We start from the raw sequence: 18,083 nt of genomic DNA, 5'->3' as shown, positions 1-18,083 counted from the left end.
TCTCCTTCCCACTTGTACCATCAAGAAAACTCCCCGGGTTATCACTGACCACAATCCCTTGGTTTTGGAGATTCAAAGCCCTGGGGGGGGGGGGGATCGGCCTGAGCGCATTTGGACTTTTTAATGCGCCCTGCTACATGACCCGAAATATGTTCTACATATGAACAAGTGGCTTGGGGAGTTCTTAGAGGTTACCAGGGGTAGCGCTGGGTATGGGATGGTATGGGATGCTCTTAAGGCCGGAATTAGAGGGGAAACTCTGAGCTACTTGCTGAACCGGAACAAAAAAATGAAACAAGATATAAGGACCATGTATAGTACAATATCAGACATAGAAGAAGAACTTGTTAGGGCTATTGCCACTGGCTCAAACACAGATGAGATACTCCAGAAGCTGGCGTTAGCAAAGGCTGCAGTCGAAGATATCATGGCAACAAGAGCAGCGGAAAAAATTATTTGCTTGGAGGCAGTCTTGCTGTGAATATAGTGAACAAGTTGTGTACATGTTAGCTGCAAGTACAAGGCAGAAGACTACTGCTGGAGACATCTTAGAGATCAAAAACTAAAGGGGGATGTAGTTACAATACCCAGCGAAATATGTGGAACGTGGTGACTCAATGGCCTCCCACTTATACCAGCAATGAATGTGGGCAATCACAGAGCAGCGACCTTTATTGTGGTCATTGAACAGCCCTCTTGTCCAAAACACGCATCAATCTGAATTCTGAGGGGGCCCGATTGAAAAGACGTCCCGCTGACTCTGCAGTCGGCATCTGCAGAGTCAGCAGGATGTCTTTTCAATCGGGCTCGGTCAGAATTTAGATTGATGCATGTTTTGGGGCTATTCAATTACCACAATAAAGGTCGCTGCTCTGTGATTGCCCACATTCATTGCTGGTATAAGTGGGAGGCCATTAAGCCACCATGTTCTTTGATTGTGGACTACAGAACAAAGTTTAAATCCTATCCACATCACTCCTTAAGGGTCATTCATCTTTATATTAAATGTCCTGAAGAGGGTTAGCGGATGCTTACAACATTCGACCGAAACGTCGACAACCACACCTATTTATTGTATTATTTAATTTAAGGACATGTTGTCTGTTTAACCGGACACATTTTCCTGTGAATGTTTTGAAAATGTGTTCACAACTGCAACAATGAGGTGTTTGTAACATCGAAATATTGTATCTTCTGGTTGCATTGTGTTCATTTTATGGAAATTCTCTTCTGTGTACCCTTTGTAATTTTTTGCCAATATAAATGTATCTTTTGAATACATATACCCGTGTTAAAAATTCCTTTGTAGATTTGTTCACATGAAAATGAGCAAAATTGAATCTGAAGAAATTGAACTGTAAGCTACTGGATAGAGCTTGTCAACACTGAATGCAAAACTTGACGTGAATATGTGGTTAAACAAATCCCTTGTAGGCACACTCACCTGCTAATACTAGTGGGCTGCAGCACCTGTTGTGCCATCCAATAAAGTGGCAGGGAAAACATGACTTCAGGCCTACCATTGTAGCCTGACTGTAGGAGTGTAAAAGGTGTGATTGGACCTGTAAAAATCAACCTGTTTGACAGGTCAAAACCTACCTTTTAAACATTAATAACTCACCCCTATGTAGGTCTTGTAGCCTACAAGGCAGGGTGCATGGTATTTAAAAGTAGGATGTGTAGAAATGTAATGTTACTATGTCCTTACAGTGACAAGCACCCAAAATCAATTTTAAATTAAATTGCATATATAATGCTTACTACCCCTGACAAGGCCTTTTCCATTTTTATTGTAGAAAGGTTGACTGTTCCATAGAAAAACATGTAGAAACAATATTAATTACGAATACTGAAACCTAGAAATAAGATTAGATAGAAAAATAAGTAAACAACTATTTTAATAGTTAATTATGGATTGTGTATGAAAGATGGTGTATGTGTAAGAAATACTAAGGAAAATTTACTTTTAGAAAGTTACCTTCTCCGTGCCTGAAGTTCCTGGAGGTCAATTTACAATAACTCTCCAGCTTACCCCAGCCAGGAGTCACTCCCCTCCCACCCCCCACTAACTCATGTGAAGAATTAATGTGGCACCTCCAGGCACCCACTTAAATACATTTACTGGGCCTGCTGAAGATCAAAAGAGGATATACTGTCTGTGACCTGAGAGGAACCCTGAAGGACTGCACCTACTCCCTCTTGTACCTAGGAACACAACGTGAACTCCCAGGGTAGTGTGGCTGACCTCCTGTCTGACTACAGAGAGACAACAAGCTGCAAGTGGCCTTTTCCTGGAAGTGACCAGCTGACCTGTGGCAAATAGATTTGGACTGCACCCTGCTGTTGGCTTCCGCTTGCCACCTTGAGAATCTCTAGGTCCCGGAGAGCTTTAGAAATGTCTCCTGTGGATTGAGACTTCAAAGACTAAGTCAGAAAGTACACTTTTGATCAAGAGCACCTGGTTGGTGTATCTTATCTACTATCTCCATCACATTGACCCTGAAAAAACGGCCAAGGTCTGAGTCTACTGTAACCATTAACTTGATGCTTGATGCTTTATTCTTTTTGGAGCAATTTATATTTAAACATTAAAAATTCATACCTATCTTTTAATTGGATTGCTATCAATTTGTTTATTACATTTTAGATTATTTTTTAATTGAGATGGTACTGCATAAATACTTTACACATTGCCCTTGGTTAAGTCTGCTCTGTGCCATAAATACCAGGGTGTTGAGTTGTTCAGGTTAATTTAGTGACTTTGAGGGTTCACTTTGACAAGGTGTGTGATTATTCCTTGATGTCAGTAGTCACGCACTCCAAAAAATAATCCAATTTCCTACAGCCAGGGTGCCAGAGTCTGCAGGTCTTCCGAATGCTGCTGGAGAGTTAACTGTGTACTCCAGCTCCGGTTCAGATCTGATCTGTGAAGCCAGAACATCTCCAGAGAATGTCCCCATGCATCTACTCCAGCCCGTAACTCAGAGTTCTACTTGAGGCCATAGCTTCATGGAGACCCCCAGTGGAGCTATGCCTCAGGAAATGACTGAGCAGGACCATTGAAATGGCACACGTCCTGTCCCATATAGTCTGGTGGGCTCAGGTGGGCCAAGTATCTCCCGAGAAGGTCCTATGAGGGGGAAACTTCCACTCATCAGGAGGAAACCCAGGTGTGCTGCATGGATTCCACTTGGATGCACATTGCACATGACTCTATGTACTGCCTGGACAGTTGCTAGTTACCCCTCTAAGAAAGAGAAGGGCTAGTTTGTACTTCTGTTCTGTTTGCCATCCAGGTAGGATGACTTCTAAGATATTGCTGGGGTGATTGAGAGACCTAGAAAGTCCCAAAGCGAGCAGCACATCCTTCACTGCTGCTGTATTCAGGTAGATCTCCAGAATGCGAGGTCAAAGATCTGCAAATGGACATCTGCTGGTGCACGGCCGTGACTCTCTTGCATGGAGATAACTTCAGCAATAACTGGGTATGAATGCTGGGTCATTATGAAGTTTTGATTTTGGGCTAAGCAGAGCAAGGCTATCATGCTGACTGCTAAGACACTGCTAGAAGGTCGGATAGTTCCCCGATTAGCCACTCACCCGAAGTCTCAAAAGACTGTTTGGTGGGTCTGAAGCAAAGGCTTCAAGATCTAATTTGGTACAATTCTTGTGCCAGGCTTATTGAGGGTGTCAAATACCATTCTCAGCGCCTAAAGGGGCTGCTTACCAATGCGTCCATGATCGGAATTGAACAGAGGGGAGAGTAACAGCAGCGAATAGCGAATACTTTAGAAGGACAGCCAAATGAGTGGGCCAATTTCCTTGTCCGGTGACGGTGAACTTTTTCATACGCTGAATAAATGGATGAATCAAATTGGCTTGTGGATCTTCTGTCCAGACTCTGATATCTCATGCAAAGACTGTACTGTCAATTGCCAGGAGCACTCAGCACAGATACTATAAAATAAGAATACGAGTTTAAAAAACTAAAAGAACACACCCACTTTTGGTGTTAGAGGTGTGGTCTGAAAATACAGCACTCATGGCGATCTCTTAAGCAATAACTGGGGCATGAGTGCTGGCACACATAGATCTTATAAAAAGCACAGAAAGTTCAGCTCTTCTTCAACAAAGAGAATTTCTCCAGCAGATGTTCAGGCAAAGAGTAGCTATTGACGACAATGGCAGAGGGATGGAGCGGTGCACCAGGTTTTGCATCAGTGCTCCAAACCTGGAAAATAGTTGGACCTACAAAGCTAGTGAAACTACGAAAGAGTATCTGGTGACCCCAGCTTACACCCATGGGTCCTGGTACAAGCAAGAACAAGCATTTGCAACGCAATCTGTTTTGCATTTTTGAAAGTTAGAGCTATTGGTGTTGAATATGGCAGTGTTTTTTGTTGTTTTTTTTTTGGTTTGCAGTGTAGTATTTATTTAGAAAACAAGTGCACGCCATACCAAAAAAGGAACATTCTGAATAAAGTGGTTGTATAGGTTTCTCTAACATTGGGGTGGGGGAAGGCAATTAAAAGCTGCAATTTGCAACTGGTTTAACTCTGATTAATAGAAATAGTAGAAGAGATTCCTGGAATGAAACGAGGTAAGCACTGGGATTTGGAAAGGTTACCTAAGGTAGATGGGGTTCCCTAATTTTGAACAGGTGGCATGCAAACATGCAGTACCACAGAGAGGAGCACAGGCACATATCAAAAGCACTGAACATGTGTAACAAACAGGCAACGCCCTTCTCTATAAGAATGCCAGCATGGCGGACGCCAACATCACTGATAATTCCAGCCAGACTAATGCAAGTTTTCTAGAAGATGCAAATATAGAGTACGAAATAACACCAAAGTGGGCCACCGCACATAAAAAAAACACTTCATCTCCCTGTGCGTACAAAATAAATATGACCTTTTGTAATGACACTTCTGTTCATGTAAAGCGCTCAGATACCTACTTCGCGGTTTACCAATGTATAAAAACAAGTAAAGATCTTGGAGGGGTGAGCGTGGGCAAGCAGGGTTGTAGGAGGAGTGAGGGGGTCGCCATGACAGGTGAAGCTGAAGCTGATCGGAAACAAAAAACAAGTAAACTGCACTAGAACGTTCTGTGTGCGGCCATCTTGAAGTGTAGAAACTAAGGCACACAGCATATTATCACTTCACAACTTAAAGGCATGGTTTTGACTTTGCTCAGTCCCTTAATATAAGAGATATACTTGCACTGTTAGAATGCCAAATGTGTTGGCCTCTCCCCGTATTTACACAAATGTAGGGATGTGAGAGTGCTTTACATCACACATACACATTGTACATTGACAATAAATTATATACCTATGTAAATTCATGTATAGGACGTGTTATATAAGACAGCAAGTATTACAAGATGCATGAGTCGCATGTTCTTCATAGCTCACTGTGCTATATTAGAAGTATGACAATTTATAAACTGCATGTAACAAATGGATTTCAGGGTTAAAACAGTAACCCACTTACCAACCAGAGAGGGGGCTGGCTCATTGTCAAGCCTACGCTCCGTAGAGGTGTTGGAGGCCAGAGTCACAGTGGCAGATGCGGTCCATGCGGCAGTGCTGCTAGAGAAGATGTGGGAGATGCAGTGCAGAAGTAACACTGAGAGAAGCAGTTGAATGAATGAATGAAATGACATTTATAGAGCGCAATGGCTACCCTGAGACCTCCCAGCGCTACAGACGACACGGCAGAGGACTGAGCATTGAGAGTTACATAAAGTTCCTAAAGAGCCATGTTTTTAAAAGCTTTCGGAAGGCTAACAGGTTGGGCTCTTTCCGATGATGAAGTGGAAGAGCGTTCCAGAGAATAGTGGCGTTATAGGAAAAAGACCGTCCGCCACATCTGGCTCTCTTTATTCTGGGGGGTAAAGAGAGAAAGGCCGCTGTTGAGCGGAGGTCTCTCCTAGGTTGATAGGGGGTGATCAGGGATTGGATAACAGCTGGGCCGGTTTTCCAAAAGGCTTTGTGTGCCAAACACATGGCTTTGAACGGAGTGCTTTCCCGGATCGGCAGCCAATGAAGGGACTCAAGGGCTGGCTTAGCAGACTGCCGGCGGGGGATTTGTAGAAGTAGGCGGGCAGCGCAATTTTGGATTATCTGGAGCTTATTGAGGGTGTATTGTGGGGCTCCCAGATATAGGACGTTCCCATAGTCCAGGCAGGAAAGAACAAGGGCCTGGACCATGATCCTTCTAGCGAAAGGAAAGGATCTTGCGAAGCATCCTAAGCAAGCTGAAAACAGGTGGCTGAGAGTTTTGCTGCTTGAGGATTGAAGGTGAGTGAGCGGTCGAGCCAGATGCCAAGGCTATTGATCTGTTCTTTGGGGACTGGAGCAGGCCCAAGACACTTGGGCCAGTGCAACTTAGCGTTGAAGGAGGGGGAGTTGCCCAGGAGCATAAGCTCCGTTTGTCCCCATTGAGTTTGAGGCATGAGAGTTCCATCCATCTGGCAACCAGGGGCTTAACACAGGCCCCCGCAGACCCTGCGGTGCGGGGGGCCCCAAGCGCCAGGTGGACCCTCCTTTGGCACTGCACTCTGGCCAGAGTGCTCCTGATTGAGCCTGGAGAGGGCCCCTCTTCGTACCATGCAGGGTGGTCCCCTCAAGTTTTGTTACGCCAGTGCTGGCAACCTCCTCTAAGCAACCGCCTAGGGTGCTAGATGACCTCCCGGGGTGGTCATCTAGCACCACATGAGCTGTGTGTCATCTGCGCAGGTGATGATTTTTATGCCAAATGGATGGATAAATCTCTGCCAGAGGTCTCATATATATATTGAATAGCGTGTGGCTCAGGTAGGAGCCCTGAGGAACCCCACAACTGAGAGGCAACTGATTGGAGACTACATCTCCTTTGAAGACCTTAAAGGAGGGTCCACTCAGGAAGGTCTGTAGCCTGGTTAGTGCAGTGTCAGCCACTCCCAGATTTTTGAGTCTGAGGATCAGGGTGTTATGATTGACAGTGTTGAAAGCGGCACTGAGGTCGAGGATGATGATCACTGCAGTACCCCCTTGATCCAGGATCCTCCTTGCCTCCTCTGTTGTTGTGAGGAGGGCGGTTTTGGTCCCAAATTGGGGCCGAAAACCGGTCTGGGAGGGATGAAGTAAATCATTTGATTCCAGAAAGCTCACCATGATGGTATTTATGTGTTTCTCAAGAATTTTACTCACCCAGGGAAGGAGAGAGATGGGGCGATAGTTGGCGAGGTCATCCTGGCTGAGATTGGGTTTCTTTAGCAGGGCTTTGACCATGGCACATTTCCAGGCTGGGGGAACAGTACCAGATGAGATGGAGGAATTCACGAGATCAAGGATAACAGGACAGATGATATCCGTGGCTATTGTGAAGATATGGGTGGGGCAGAGTCTGTGGGAGAGCCAGATTTAAGTTTAGTGATTGGGCTCAACGAAACCAGACGTAGAGGCTGAAATTGCTCTAGTAAGATTCGAGGATGAGGTTGTGATTCTGGCCCACCCAGTAGCAAGTACTGAATGCCCAGAGCCATTTTTCAGGTGGCACCTATTACCAACAATAAGGAACGCTTCTTCACATATTTTCAAATTTAGCTTTCATGGAGCACTACAGAAGGAAGTCCACAAATTAGCCACGCCTCCTAGGGGAGGGAATTAAGGAAGGGTGTTCCCAAAACGAGGACATTTTAAAGTCAGGCAGCCTATAATAAATAGATGTTATTGATTTAGTTAGATTCTTTTTTGGCACAGAAGAAACTCTCCTCGTCTCTGCTGAGCTACAGTTTACGTACCATATATTTCCCATGCTTTGCTGAGGAACATGCCACCTGGCAGCTATCCTCTCTACAATACAAGCGCTTCCGTTTGATAGTCAGGCAGACGTCATTGTTGACAAAATAGGCATAGTCCTTGCCAGGGGCCATTGTACAGACAGGTAGAATACTGGTTATCAACTGTAATATTGATGAGATTTCCTTGTTGACAGCATAATGGTCGCACTCGTTTGTGATGCTCGATGGGGTTGACCTAGAATTCTATGTCAGGATGGAGGCGAGGATTATGCATATCTTTCTTCACTTTATTTGCTTAGCAGATTAAAAGAACATTAAACAAAATATCAGTAAACAATACAGACTACATATCCCATGAACCAGAGGGGAGTAGTCTCCATGGCAACCATAGTCTAATCCCGTAACAGTCCATAATATATAATCCTATGACGTCCCTTCCGCTTCTTCTTTCTTCACTGCTCGTCATTTAAGTGACATTCCTTACATTACTTCGCTTACCTGATGTTTATTATTGTTGTATAGCTGTTCTCATAAGCGTTTTTTGGCTTGTTTGGCTTCTGGCTGTTTGTAATCCTTGCGCAGCAGGCTTTTGGCCAAGCGACTTCTCCGCTTGTACACGCGGACCACCCGGTGTACGCTTCGTGCGCTGCGGGGATTCTGTCAGGCGCGCCTTGCGCCGAGCGCAGCAGCTCCATTGAGCGCTCCCGCCAGCTTGGACGTGCGTTTAGGAATTCTCTCTCTGTTTTGACACCGTTACACGGTGAATCTCCACACGCAATCTGGTGATTGCAGCACCACCTGGTGGTGACTGTTATATCTCCTTCACGAGATCAAATTTGACAGCTTCGGGCAAGCCCAGCTGTTGAGCACCGAAGAGGAGGCTGCCTGATTTTTCAACAAGGCGTTTTTTGTACTCACACGCTCTATTAATATATCTTCATCAGAGGACCACTCTTATTCCTCTTTCCCGCAGTGGACCAGGCCCTCTCGCAGGCTATTTCTAGGGCGCTGGCCTCCCTTAGGGATCAGGTGGATAGGTTGGCAAAAAGCATCCCAGGGGTATACAGCGATCCCGATTTCGCGGAGGCGGGTCCCAGTGGCTCTCAGGTGGGGAATAGAAGGGCCATGAAGCATCATGCGGGGCACTTAGAAGGGTTTGACAAGCTCAGAGAAACCTTCCTTAAGAGTGCGCAAATGCTCAAACACGCACCCTGCTGGGAGGAGGAGGCGCCCGGAGAAAATTGCGACACAGTCGTTCCAAATTCGGACCCCGATGGTGGTCTTCCCTTTGAGGGGGAGGGTGTATCGGATGGAGATCTCTCCTCCGACGAGGGTAAGGACTCGGGTCGCCCCTGGCGCCCAGGTTCTCACTCCTCTGAGTCCCAGCAGAGGGACTGGGGACACTCGGACATGTTTGAACCTACTCAGATTTATCACCCTAGGTCGGCAGAGTGGATCCCTGATGCCAAAGTGGCAGGATATGTAGCGGCGAAAATCTGTCAACTTCTAGAGAGGGAAGTCAGGACTAGGATGAGGGGAGAATGCCCTAGGCCCTCGCTCAAAGGAAAAGTGGCACACACACAAGCGATTGATGAGAAGCTCTGTACTTTTTTCTCAAAATATATGAGGGATCCCGAAAAAGGGATAGACAGCTCCTGGAGAAACTGCCAGGACAAACTCCTGGATGTGGTAGGTTCCTTGACCCAAATCATCCAACTGGCGGAACGTTCGAAAGAGTCTGGATCACCTTTGTCTATGGAGATAGTCGATGGGTGGGCACAGAGGGCAATATGCCTTCTCGGCAACGCGAATTTTGCCCTGGCTGCTGAGAGAAGAAGGTCTCTCCTTATAAAGATCGACCCCAAAATTAGGGGACCTGGTTACCTGGTGAACCTTTTGTCAAGGAGCTTAACAAATTTGTTACCACCTTTTCAGCCCTGGATAAGGCTCAGGCCTCCATAAAAAAAAGATTCCATGGCGGGTTTTTGCTGGGGCCGGAAGAGGCAGGGGTCGCTCCTCTGGCCACGTTCAACAACAAGGCCCCTCCAACAGAGGTCTACAACGACGAAATAATGGCTGGAATGACGGCCACCAGGGAACCTTTTATCCCAGTAAAGGTTCCGGAAGAGGGAAAGGACGGAACAACAGAGGAGGCGCCAACGCTCCTGGAGGACCCTCTGGTAAGAATTACCCTTTCATGCCCTCAAGATCTAGGACGGAGGCTCCTACTCTTCTCACACAATTGGGGAAAGATAACATCAGACCCGTGGGTGTTGCAGACTGTAAGGGGTTTTCACATAGAGTTCAACGGTGCCCCCATTCAGGTGGGACGTCCACGACCCTTAGTTTTTTCAGCAGAAGAGGAGAGTCTGATAGACTCCGAAATTTCAGAACTCCTAAGGAAAGGAGCTATATGCAGGTCGGTACTTCATCCAAACGGTTTACTCAGCAACCTCTTCCTAGTACAGAAAAAGGACAAGGGTTTCTGGCCTGTTATCAATTTAAAAGAGTTCAACGAGTGGCTGGTCTATCGCCACTTCAAGATGGAGGAGATACACCTACTCCGAGACATCCTCCTGCCGGGGGATTAGATGGTCACACTCGACCTGAAGGACACTTACCTGACGGTTCCTATTTTCCCTCCTCACAGGAGATTCCTCTAGTTCATTTGGAAAGACCAGGTTTTTGCGTTTCGAGCTCTGCACTTCGGCCTCTCTTCGGCTCCGTCGTGCTTCTCAAAGCTGTTGTGCGCGGTGGTGGAGATACTCCTCAAGCGGGAGGTGAGAACGATTATCTACCTGAACGATATCCTTATTATGGATCAGTCTTTGGTGTATCCCTCCCACAACGTGAGCATGACTATTGCATTACTCCAGGTCCTGGGTTTTGTCATCAACGCACAGAAGTCGAAATTGCGCCCAGCGCAACAGATGGACTTCCTGGGATTTCTCATAGATTCCGTCTCAGCGTCCCTGAGCTTGCTAGTGTCAAAGGTGAACAAGATACGGAAGGAGCTCTTGCAGGTTCTCCGGAGGGACAGGATCTTGCTGCACAAACTGGCCAGGGTAGTGGGCCTTCTCTCCTCTTCGACTTAGGCCATATTCCTGGGCCCGTTACACTACAGAGCCCTTCAGAGATTGAAGGCTCAGCATCTTCGGAGAGGTCTTACCTACTCGGAGATCATCTCACTGACGGAGGACGCCAGGACGGAACTCCAGTGGTGGATTGATCACATGGCAGCCTGGAATAGACGGGCGATCTTCGGATCGACCCCAGATTTGGTGATAGAATCGGATGCCAGCAGATTGGTCTGGGTAGCACGATCTGGAGAAGTCTCGATGGGAGGCAGATGGTCGGAAGAGGAGTTACATTATCATATCAACTATCTGGAGTTGCTGGCGGGATCCTTTGCGGTGAAATCCCTTACCAAGGACAGGGTCTCTTGTTGCATTCTGTTGAGGGTGGACAACATCTGGGCGGTACAGTACATCAATCGCCTGAGCGGACCACGATCGCGGGTCTTATCCAACCTGGCAAAGGACCTTTGCCACTATTGCCTCCAGAAACAGATCTCAGTGATGGCGGAATACCTTCCCGGTCTACAGAACACGGTAGCAGATTGGAATTCCAGGAACTTCTCTGTCTTTAGCGATTGGCAACTGGATCGTGCAGCCTTCCTGGCTTTGATGGACAGATGGGGACCCTGCAGTCTGGACCTCTTTGCCTCTCGGTTGAACTAACAGCTTCCGCGATTCGTGAGCTGGAGACCGGACCCGGAGACAATGGCGGTGGAAGCCTTTCTCCAAGACTGGTTGAAGGAGTGCCCTTATGCGTTTCCCCCTTCATGATGATTCCCAGAGTAGCGGCCCAAGTTCGACGGCAGGCAGCGTCCATAGTGTTGATCACGCCGATCTGGAGGGCACAAGCCTGGTTCCTAACGCTGATGGAGCTATCGTAGGATTGTCCGATACAGATGGCCTCAATCCCTTCAATTCTCAAGGACCCCCAGGGGTCCTTCACCCTCAGGTGCTTCAGGGGCATTTGCAGCTCATGGCGTGGAGGATTTCAGGGGACACTGTAATGATGAACAACTTTCATCAGATGCTGCAAACCTCATCCAGCAAGCATGGGCATCAGGTACAGTCTAGAGGTATTGCTCGGCTTGGAGACGCTGGTACCATTAGTGTCTGGAGAGACACGAAGATCGCATGGGGGCAACGGTTACTCACATTCTAATTTTTCTGGTGGAATTGTCCCAAGTAGGTCTGGCCTATCGTACGGTTAACTCCTTTCGTTCGGCCATCTCATCAGGGCACTGTGAGATTGATGGCAGACCGGCAGGGGAACATCCCTGGGTTTGTAAGCTGATGCGAGGCATCCAGCTGTCTAAACCTCCTGAACCTAGGTATTCAGGCCTGTGGGACATCAATCAGACATTGAGACTTCTTTTGGGTTGGCAGGATAACAAGTATCTGTCCCACAAGGAGCTGTCGGCTAAACTAGCCATTCTTCTGTGTCTCATCTCCTGTAAGGGAGTTTTGGATGTCAGCGCTCTGGACATCACAGCAAGGGTTTTTACCCTGAAAGGGGTCACCTTTACCATATCTCGCAAAACGAAGACCAATACCAGGTCAGTATCTTATCCTTCCTTTCCGGAGCATCCTAAGTTGTGTGTGGTGAGGTTCATTAAGGCATACAAGGAGATGACCTCGGAACTCCGCCCCCCTGGAGAGAGGCAATTACTTATCGCCCTGCAGAAACCTTTCAAGGCGGTTTCCTCTCCTTCCATCGCCAGGTGGGTACAATGGATCATATCTGAAGCAGGTGTGGATGCGAGTAAGTTTGGTGCACATTCTACAAGAGGGGCTATGGCATCAAAAGCTATTCAGGTAGGTGGTAGACTGGAAGTTATTATGAATGCGGCTGATTGGTCGTCTGATTCTTCCTTTAACCCCTTCAGCGCGGCGCGGATTTCCGCGCCACGCTGAAGGTTCCGTGCGCGGGCGGGGCCATGACGGAACGGTTCCGTCATGCGCACAGCGCAACCGACGTGCATGACGGAACCGTTCCGTCATGCGCATCGAAGGGGTTAAGAGGTTTATTTTAAACCCACTTTGGAAGTGGCATTTCTGGTTGTAAGTAAGCTTGAACATACATAATCCTCGCCTCCGTCCTGACATAGAATGAAAAATTTCCTAGCTAACGAGAAGGAAAGTTTTAATTCTATTAAGAACTAGGAGGCAAGGATTATCCCACCCTGAAATCAATTTTCAATCTCTGGCCGCCCTGGGAATTTTTCGTTATATGTAAGTAATTTGCTTCCAGGTAATTGACGTTGATGAAATATTAATGTCATTGAGCTTTGGTACAGTCGATAGTTGCTTTCTGCATAAGTTTCCTATTTTTCATGAACATTGTGAGAATCAGTATACAGAGGAATGGGATAACGGGATTATCTCTGTGTTGCAGGGAATGATCAAAAGTTCGAATGAAGCAGTAATCCCAGTTTAAAATCCTTCAGCGAAGAAGAGGATGTGGAAAGGACGTCATAGGATTATATATTATGGACTGTTACGGGATTGGACTATGGTTGCCATGGAGACTGCTCCCCTATGGTTCGTGGGATATGTAGTCTGTATTGTTTACTGATATTTTGTTTAATGTTGTTTTAATCTGCAATGCAAATAAAGTGAAGAAAGATATGCATAATCCTCGCCTCCTAGTCCTTAATAGAATTGAAACTTTCCTTCTTGTTAGCTAGGAAATTTTTAATTCACTCCAAAATTATTAGTTAAGACCACCCCTACCTCTGATCATTAGCACCCATGAAACAACTGTAAATTGTGTGAAAATAAAGAAAGGACTTGGGTAGAGGATGTGACCGAACAGCCAGGGCTGCTGACTTTGGATTTGGGGATCGTGGTTCGAGTCTCGGCATCGGCTCAACATGTCCTACCAAAAATAAATGTGTTCTTGTGTAATGTAACTGGTGCTCATGTAAGGTGCTCCAATACATTTGGGTCAAGTTCATTCTATTTAGAAACTGCAACAACAAAAAAACCAAGGATGGACCATGTGGAGAACGGGAAACTTTAAGGACACCGATGGGGGAAGGAAAACAAGAAACGAGATAAAGAGGTGACTTACAGGGTAGGTTGAGTGCATTTTGTGACAATCGTATAACACCAGCTGAAGCAAAAGAATCAAATAGTTTGGTGAAACATATAAATGGCCAGATGTGAGAGCCAACAAATACAGGGCCAGTAGCCATGGGCAGTAACAAAACACCAAGAGACGGGACAAATGTTAGTGAGGCACCACAGATAAGCAGGGATTTTTGAAGGGCACACAAAGGTACACATTTGAAACAATGGGTGTGCTCTAAGCCCAAACGCTGGATACAGCATGTCTCCAAGAGACAGCGCATGCGCTGCCTGTACAAGACCTAAAAATGGCCCCTTTGGCTGCTGTTGGCGTAGTAAAATACAACAATTATCAGAAGTCAATGTGTCCCTTTGGGTTCTGGCCCTGGTGCACTGCACCTGCTTGCATTGCTCTTTGACCACATGGTCTGCGATTTTTATTCTTTGCTAGCATTTGTTTTTAACCATGGCAACCATGTTATTATTTCACCTGGTCTCTCATGTTAGCACATCAGCATGTTTGTGACAGAGGGAGAAGTGATTTCAGGTGGGTGAATTGTGAGCACTTTCAGTTTTGACAAGATGGAATGATCATACTGACCACGGGGAAATTAATCATTTTCTTGGGTAGAATGCAAAGGTGAGTAAAAAATGTGCCAAAAGAAGCTGGCCCATGTGGTCAAATCATAGTGGAAACGCTTTGCTACTACTTAGCGAGGTAAAAATAGACCCATAATGCTGAAAAACAACTTAGGTCTTAAATAAATATGAAAAAAAGATGCCAATCGTATGATGTGAGCAATTTGCCAAATGTCACGATTTTCATCTACAGTACTTGGCACATTAGAAACGGCCAACTGAGCTGGCGTGTTATATCTAATTAACTTGTCTTTTGTCTACGTCTCACTCTGTTTAAAAATGTCCACACTCCTTATTCACAGCCCAGTCTACTCTATTTCCTGAGATGCTTGATAAAGATTTGTCAAAGCTCACAGCTCACACAACACACACCTTTTCTATTTTAACACAGTACCACATTTCTGTATGCCCTGACCATCCAAGGTACATCTTTCCATTTTTGGAGTACATAGAATATGCTTACCCTTATACTTTGATAAAAATCTAAATTGGATTCCCAGTTAAGTCTACACCCGATGTTACTCAAGTTCTCTGGGATTTACATGGAAAACTACAGATATTGTAACCTGTTTTTAGAATTTGGCCAAAGCGAAATTTAATTTATACTGGTTTCATTTCCGCAAATTAGTGGAATTTTGCATTACGCTTGTTACGTGAAATTCCAGAAAATATGCCATCACGCCACTTTCATAGTAAAAATTTCCCACGAACATACAAGAATAGCACAACATTAGTGGCTGTTGTTCACAGTACTTTTGTTTTTTGCACTTTTTTTTTGCCTAATAAATGCGTTATCGAGTCAATAATTGACAATAGGAGGTGTTTCGCTCTAAAATGCAGTGGTGTAAATGACAGATTTGCATTTTGGGTGATTACGTAGAGCCAGCTCCTTAGTTGTTTGGCTACTAGTACCACGAGTGAGGCACAGAAAATACAGTGTTGTTGCCTAGCTCTGAATTCATAGCACCCAGCACCAAGCTTGGGCACCTTTGGGTCTCCTAGGGGCTTTTCTACTTACCAGGAGTATTGTATTCTCCACAAACTCCAAAAGGTCTCCCTTCCTGTACATAAACAATCTTGAAATGCTGTTTTGTAACTTCTAAATGTGCTATTCTGTGTGTGCAGCTTAATTCAGAACACATTGAAGTTACAAGCGGCATTTTTTTTAAATTATCTTTTATGTGCAGGAAGGGGGTCCTTCCTGCACATAAACAATCATAGGCTATTTGCTGTTTCTATGTGTGCTGCACAAGGCAGCACACTGGAAACAGCAAATAGGAGGAGAAATGAAGCATTTCTCCTCATTTCGCCTGTTTAAGACCAAGTTTTCCCTGGTCCTAGTTTTGGCGCTGCCTCCTATATACCCTGCGCTTGTAAATAGGGGACAGCATCAAAATGAGTTGGTGTTGCGGTGGAACGCCCACCGCAACACCCATTACACTCCCCATTCACGCTAAATACAGCATGAAAGGGGGCCTTATTTACAAGGCAGTGTTAGGCCACGTAAAGTGGCTTAATGCTGCCTTGTAAATAAGGCGAGGCCCCTATCGCTATCAAAATATGCCCCTATATGTCTCTACAGCACTAGAGAGGAGGCATATATGGCAATAACATTCCGCCATTCCATCACTTTGCAACATGGCCTGTGACGCAATCAAGTCACTCTTTACTCAGTAGATAAGGGCGGCTTAATCAAATTTATCAGACTTGAGGGCTGTGAAGTGCAGAATCATGTCCAATAGCATTACCAATCTATAGAGCAAACACCAATGTTGAGAAGCCAGGGGCATAGTAACCAATGTGTCTGTGGTCCCTTATGTCACTCCCGTGAGGTGTCTCCTGTTACTCTATTGTAAACAGTGCCCATTCCCTATTAGCATACGTGCAGTCTATATTCCCAGATGCCTTAGACTAGATCAGACTTCCTCATGATGTTGAGATGATAAAAAGGTTTAGGAGGCTTTGCTCATGAGTTCAAGTCAAGTATTTACTTGATTTGGTTTAAATATTCGTAAAAAAATCATTAAAGTGCAACACAGATACATGGTAATAAAATGTACAATAAAAACTTTGCATCTCTAATTACATGCAAAAAGCAAGAGTGATCTCAATTGGGATCAATATACTGTCGTTCATACTTGTTGCAAAATACAAATGATAGGATCAGCAGCAGCTCTTCTGTAATGGCGGAAGAGCATGGCTGCACTGTAGACGAAAAATATAACGATAATCAAAATGTTAATTATTGTTTTATTTTTCACTAACAGCCAATGCTTCCAAGTATAGGACAGGGTGGGCCAGGGCTATCCTCTGTGGACCGATAGCGGCAATGTAAGTGCGCATATCGGTTTGGCCAGCTGTCTTAGGACATCCAAACTGGCATGCGCACTTAGATGTCTCCAACCCAGCTGTATTGCACAGCCGGGTGGAGAAAAGGCTCGGGCTCTCAGTCCCTTGGTGAGTCCCTAACCAGGCTGGTCAGACCAATCCTGGTACTGATGTCATGCTGGGTAATAGCATGAGAGCAGCATCTGGATTGGGTGGGGAGACTGGGAGCCTGTGCTGGCCCATGAACTTCTGGGAAAAGAGGAGCACCGAAGCGACCGGCAGCGGGAGCAACAGGTAAGTGCTTTTAAAAAAAATATTTGCCCCCTACCCTCCCGCCCCTCCACTTTATTTTTTTAAACTTGAGCGTGTAGGCTTACAGAGTAAAATGCCTATCAACTTTTGCGAGATATTCATCCCTTTTTTTACGCTGACTGTGGGTTTGGGTCTATACAGCAAGAATTGAGCGATCCCTGCATAGTGCCATTCCTAGGAATAGATGTTTCTAATGTGAGTGGTCTATCCTTCAAAATATACAATAAAAACATGCGTCTCAATTTACAATGCACAACCCAAGAGTAGACACAATTAGGGACAGTCCGCTGTCATTCGCACTCATTATGAAATACAAATAGTAGGATTCTTAAAGTGCACTTGCATCCATTTTAGACATGGAATACATATGTTAGGCATTTGATGTTTTTTTAAACTTGACATATATGGCCTACAAAATACAGTACCTAGCAACGTCTGGCAAGGTATTTGTCACTCTGGCTGTTGGTTTGGGCGAATACGGCAAGAATTAAGCTATCCCTGACCAGTACCAATCCTAGGATTACATTATTTTAATGTAAGTAATCAATAATCTACAAATTTATTGCAAAAACCTCCAACGGGGATACCCTGTGTAAGACAAGAATCAAGTTGAAGTGCTATAAAAAGCCATTTTCTTGGAATTTTTAAATTTGAAAGGTGAAATTGGCTCATAAAAAACAAGTTTAAGCAAATGGAACATAAGATGCACTTATTCGACCCCGGCTAGTTGTCATGCCTCTTGAAACGGTTTTGATCGCATCTATGCTACTGTTGCAATGAAACACACCAACGTCTTCACAAATCGAGGGGTCAAATTCTCTGGCTCTAGATCAGTTTGTTGCACCTTGTCCTTCAGGGTTTTATCAAGGA

This window comes from Triturus cristatus, chromosome 9 (assembly GCF_964204655.1).
Source record: "Triturus cristatus chromosome 9, aTriCri1.1, whole genome shotgun sequence".
Lineage (NCBI taxonomy): Eukaryota > Metazoa > Chordata > Amphibia > Caudata > Salamandridae > Triturus > Triturus cristatus.
Note: the sequence above shows the minus strand (reverse complement) of the source record.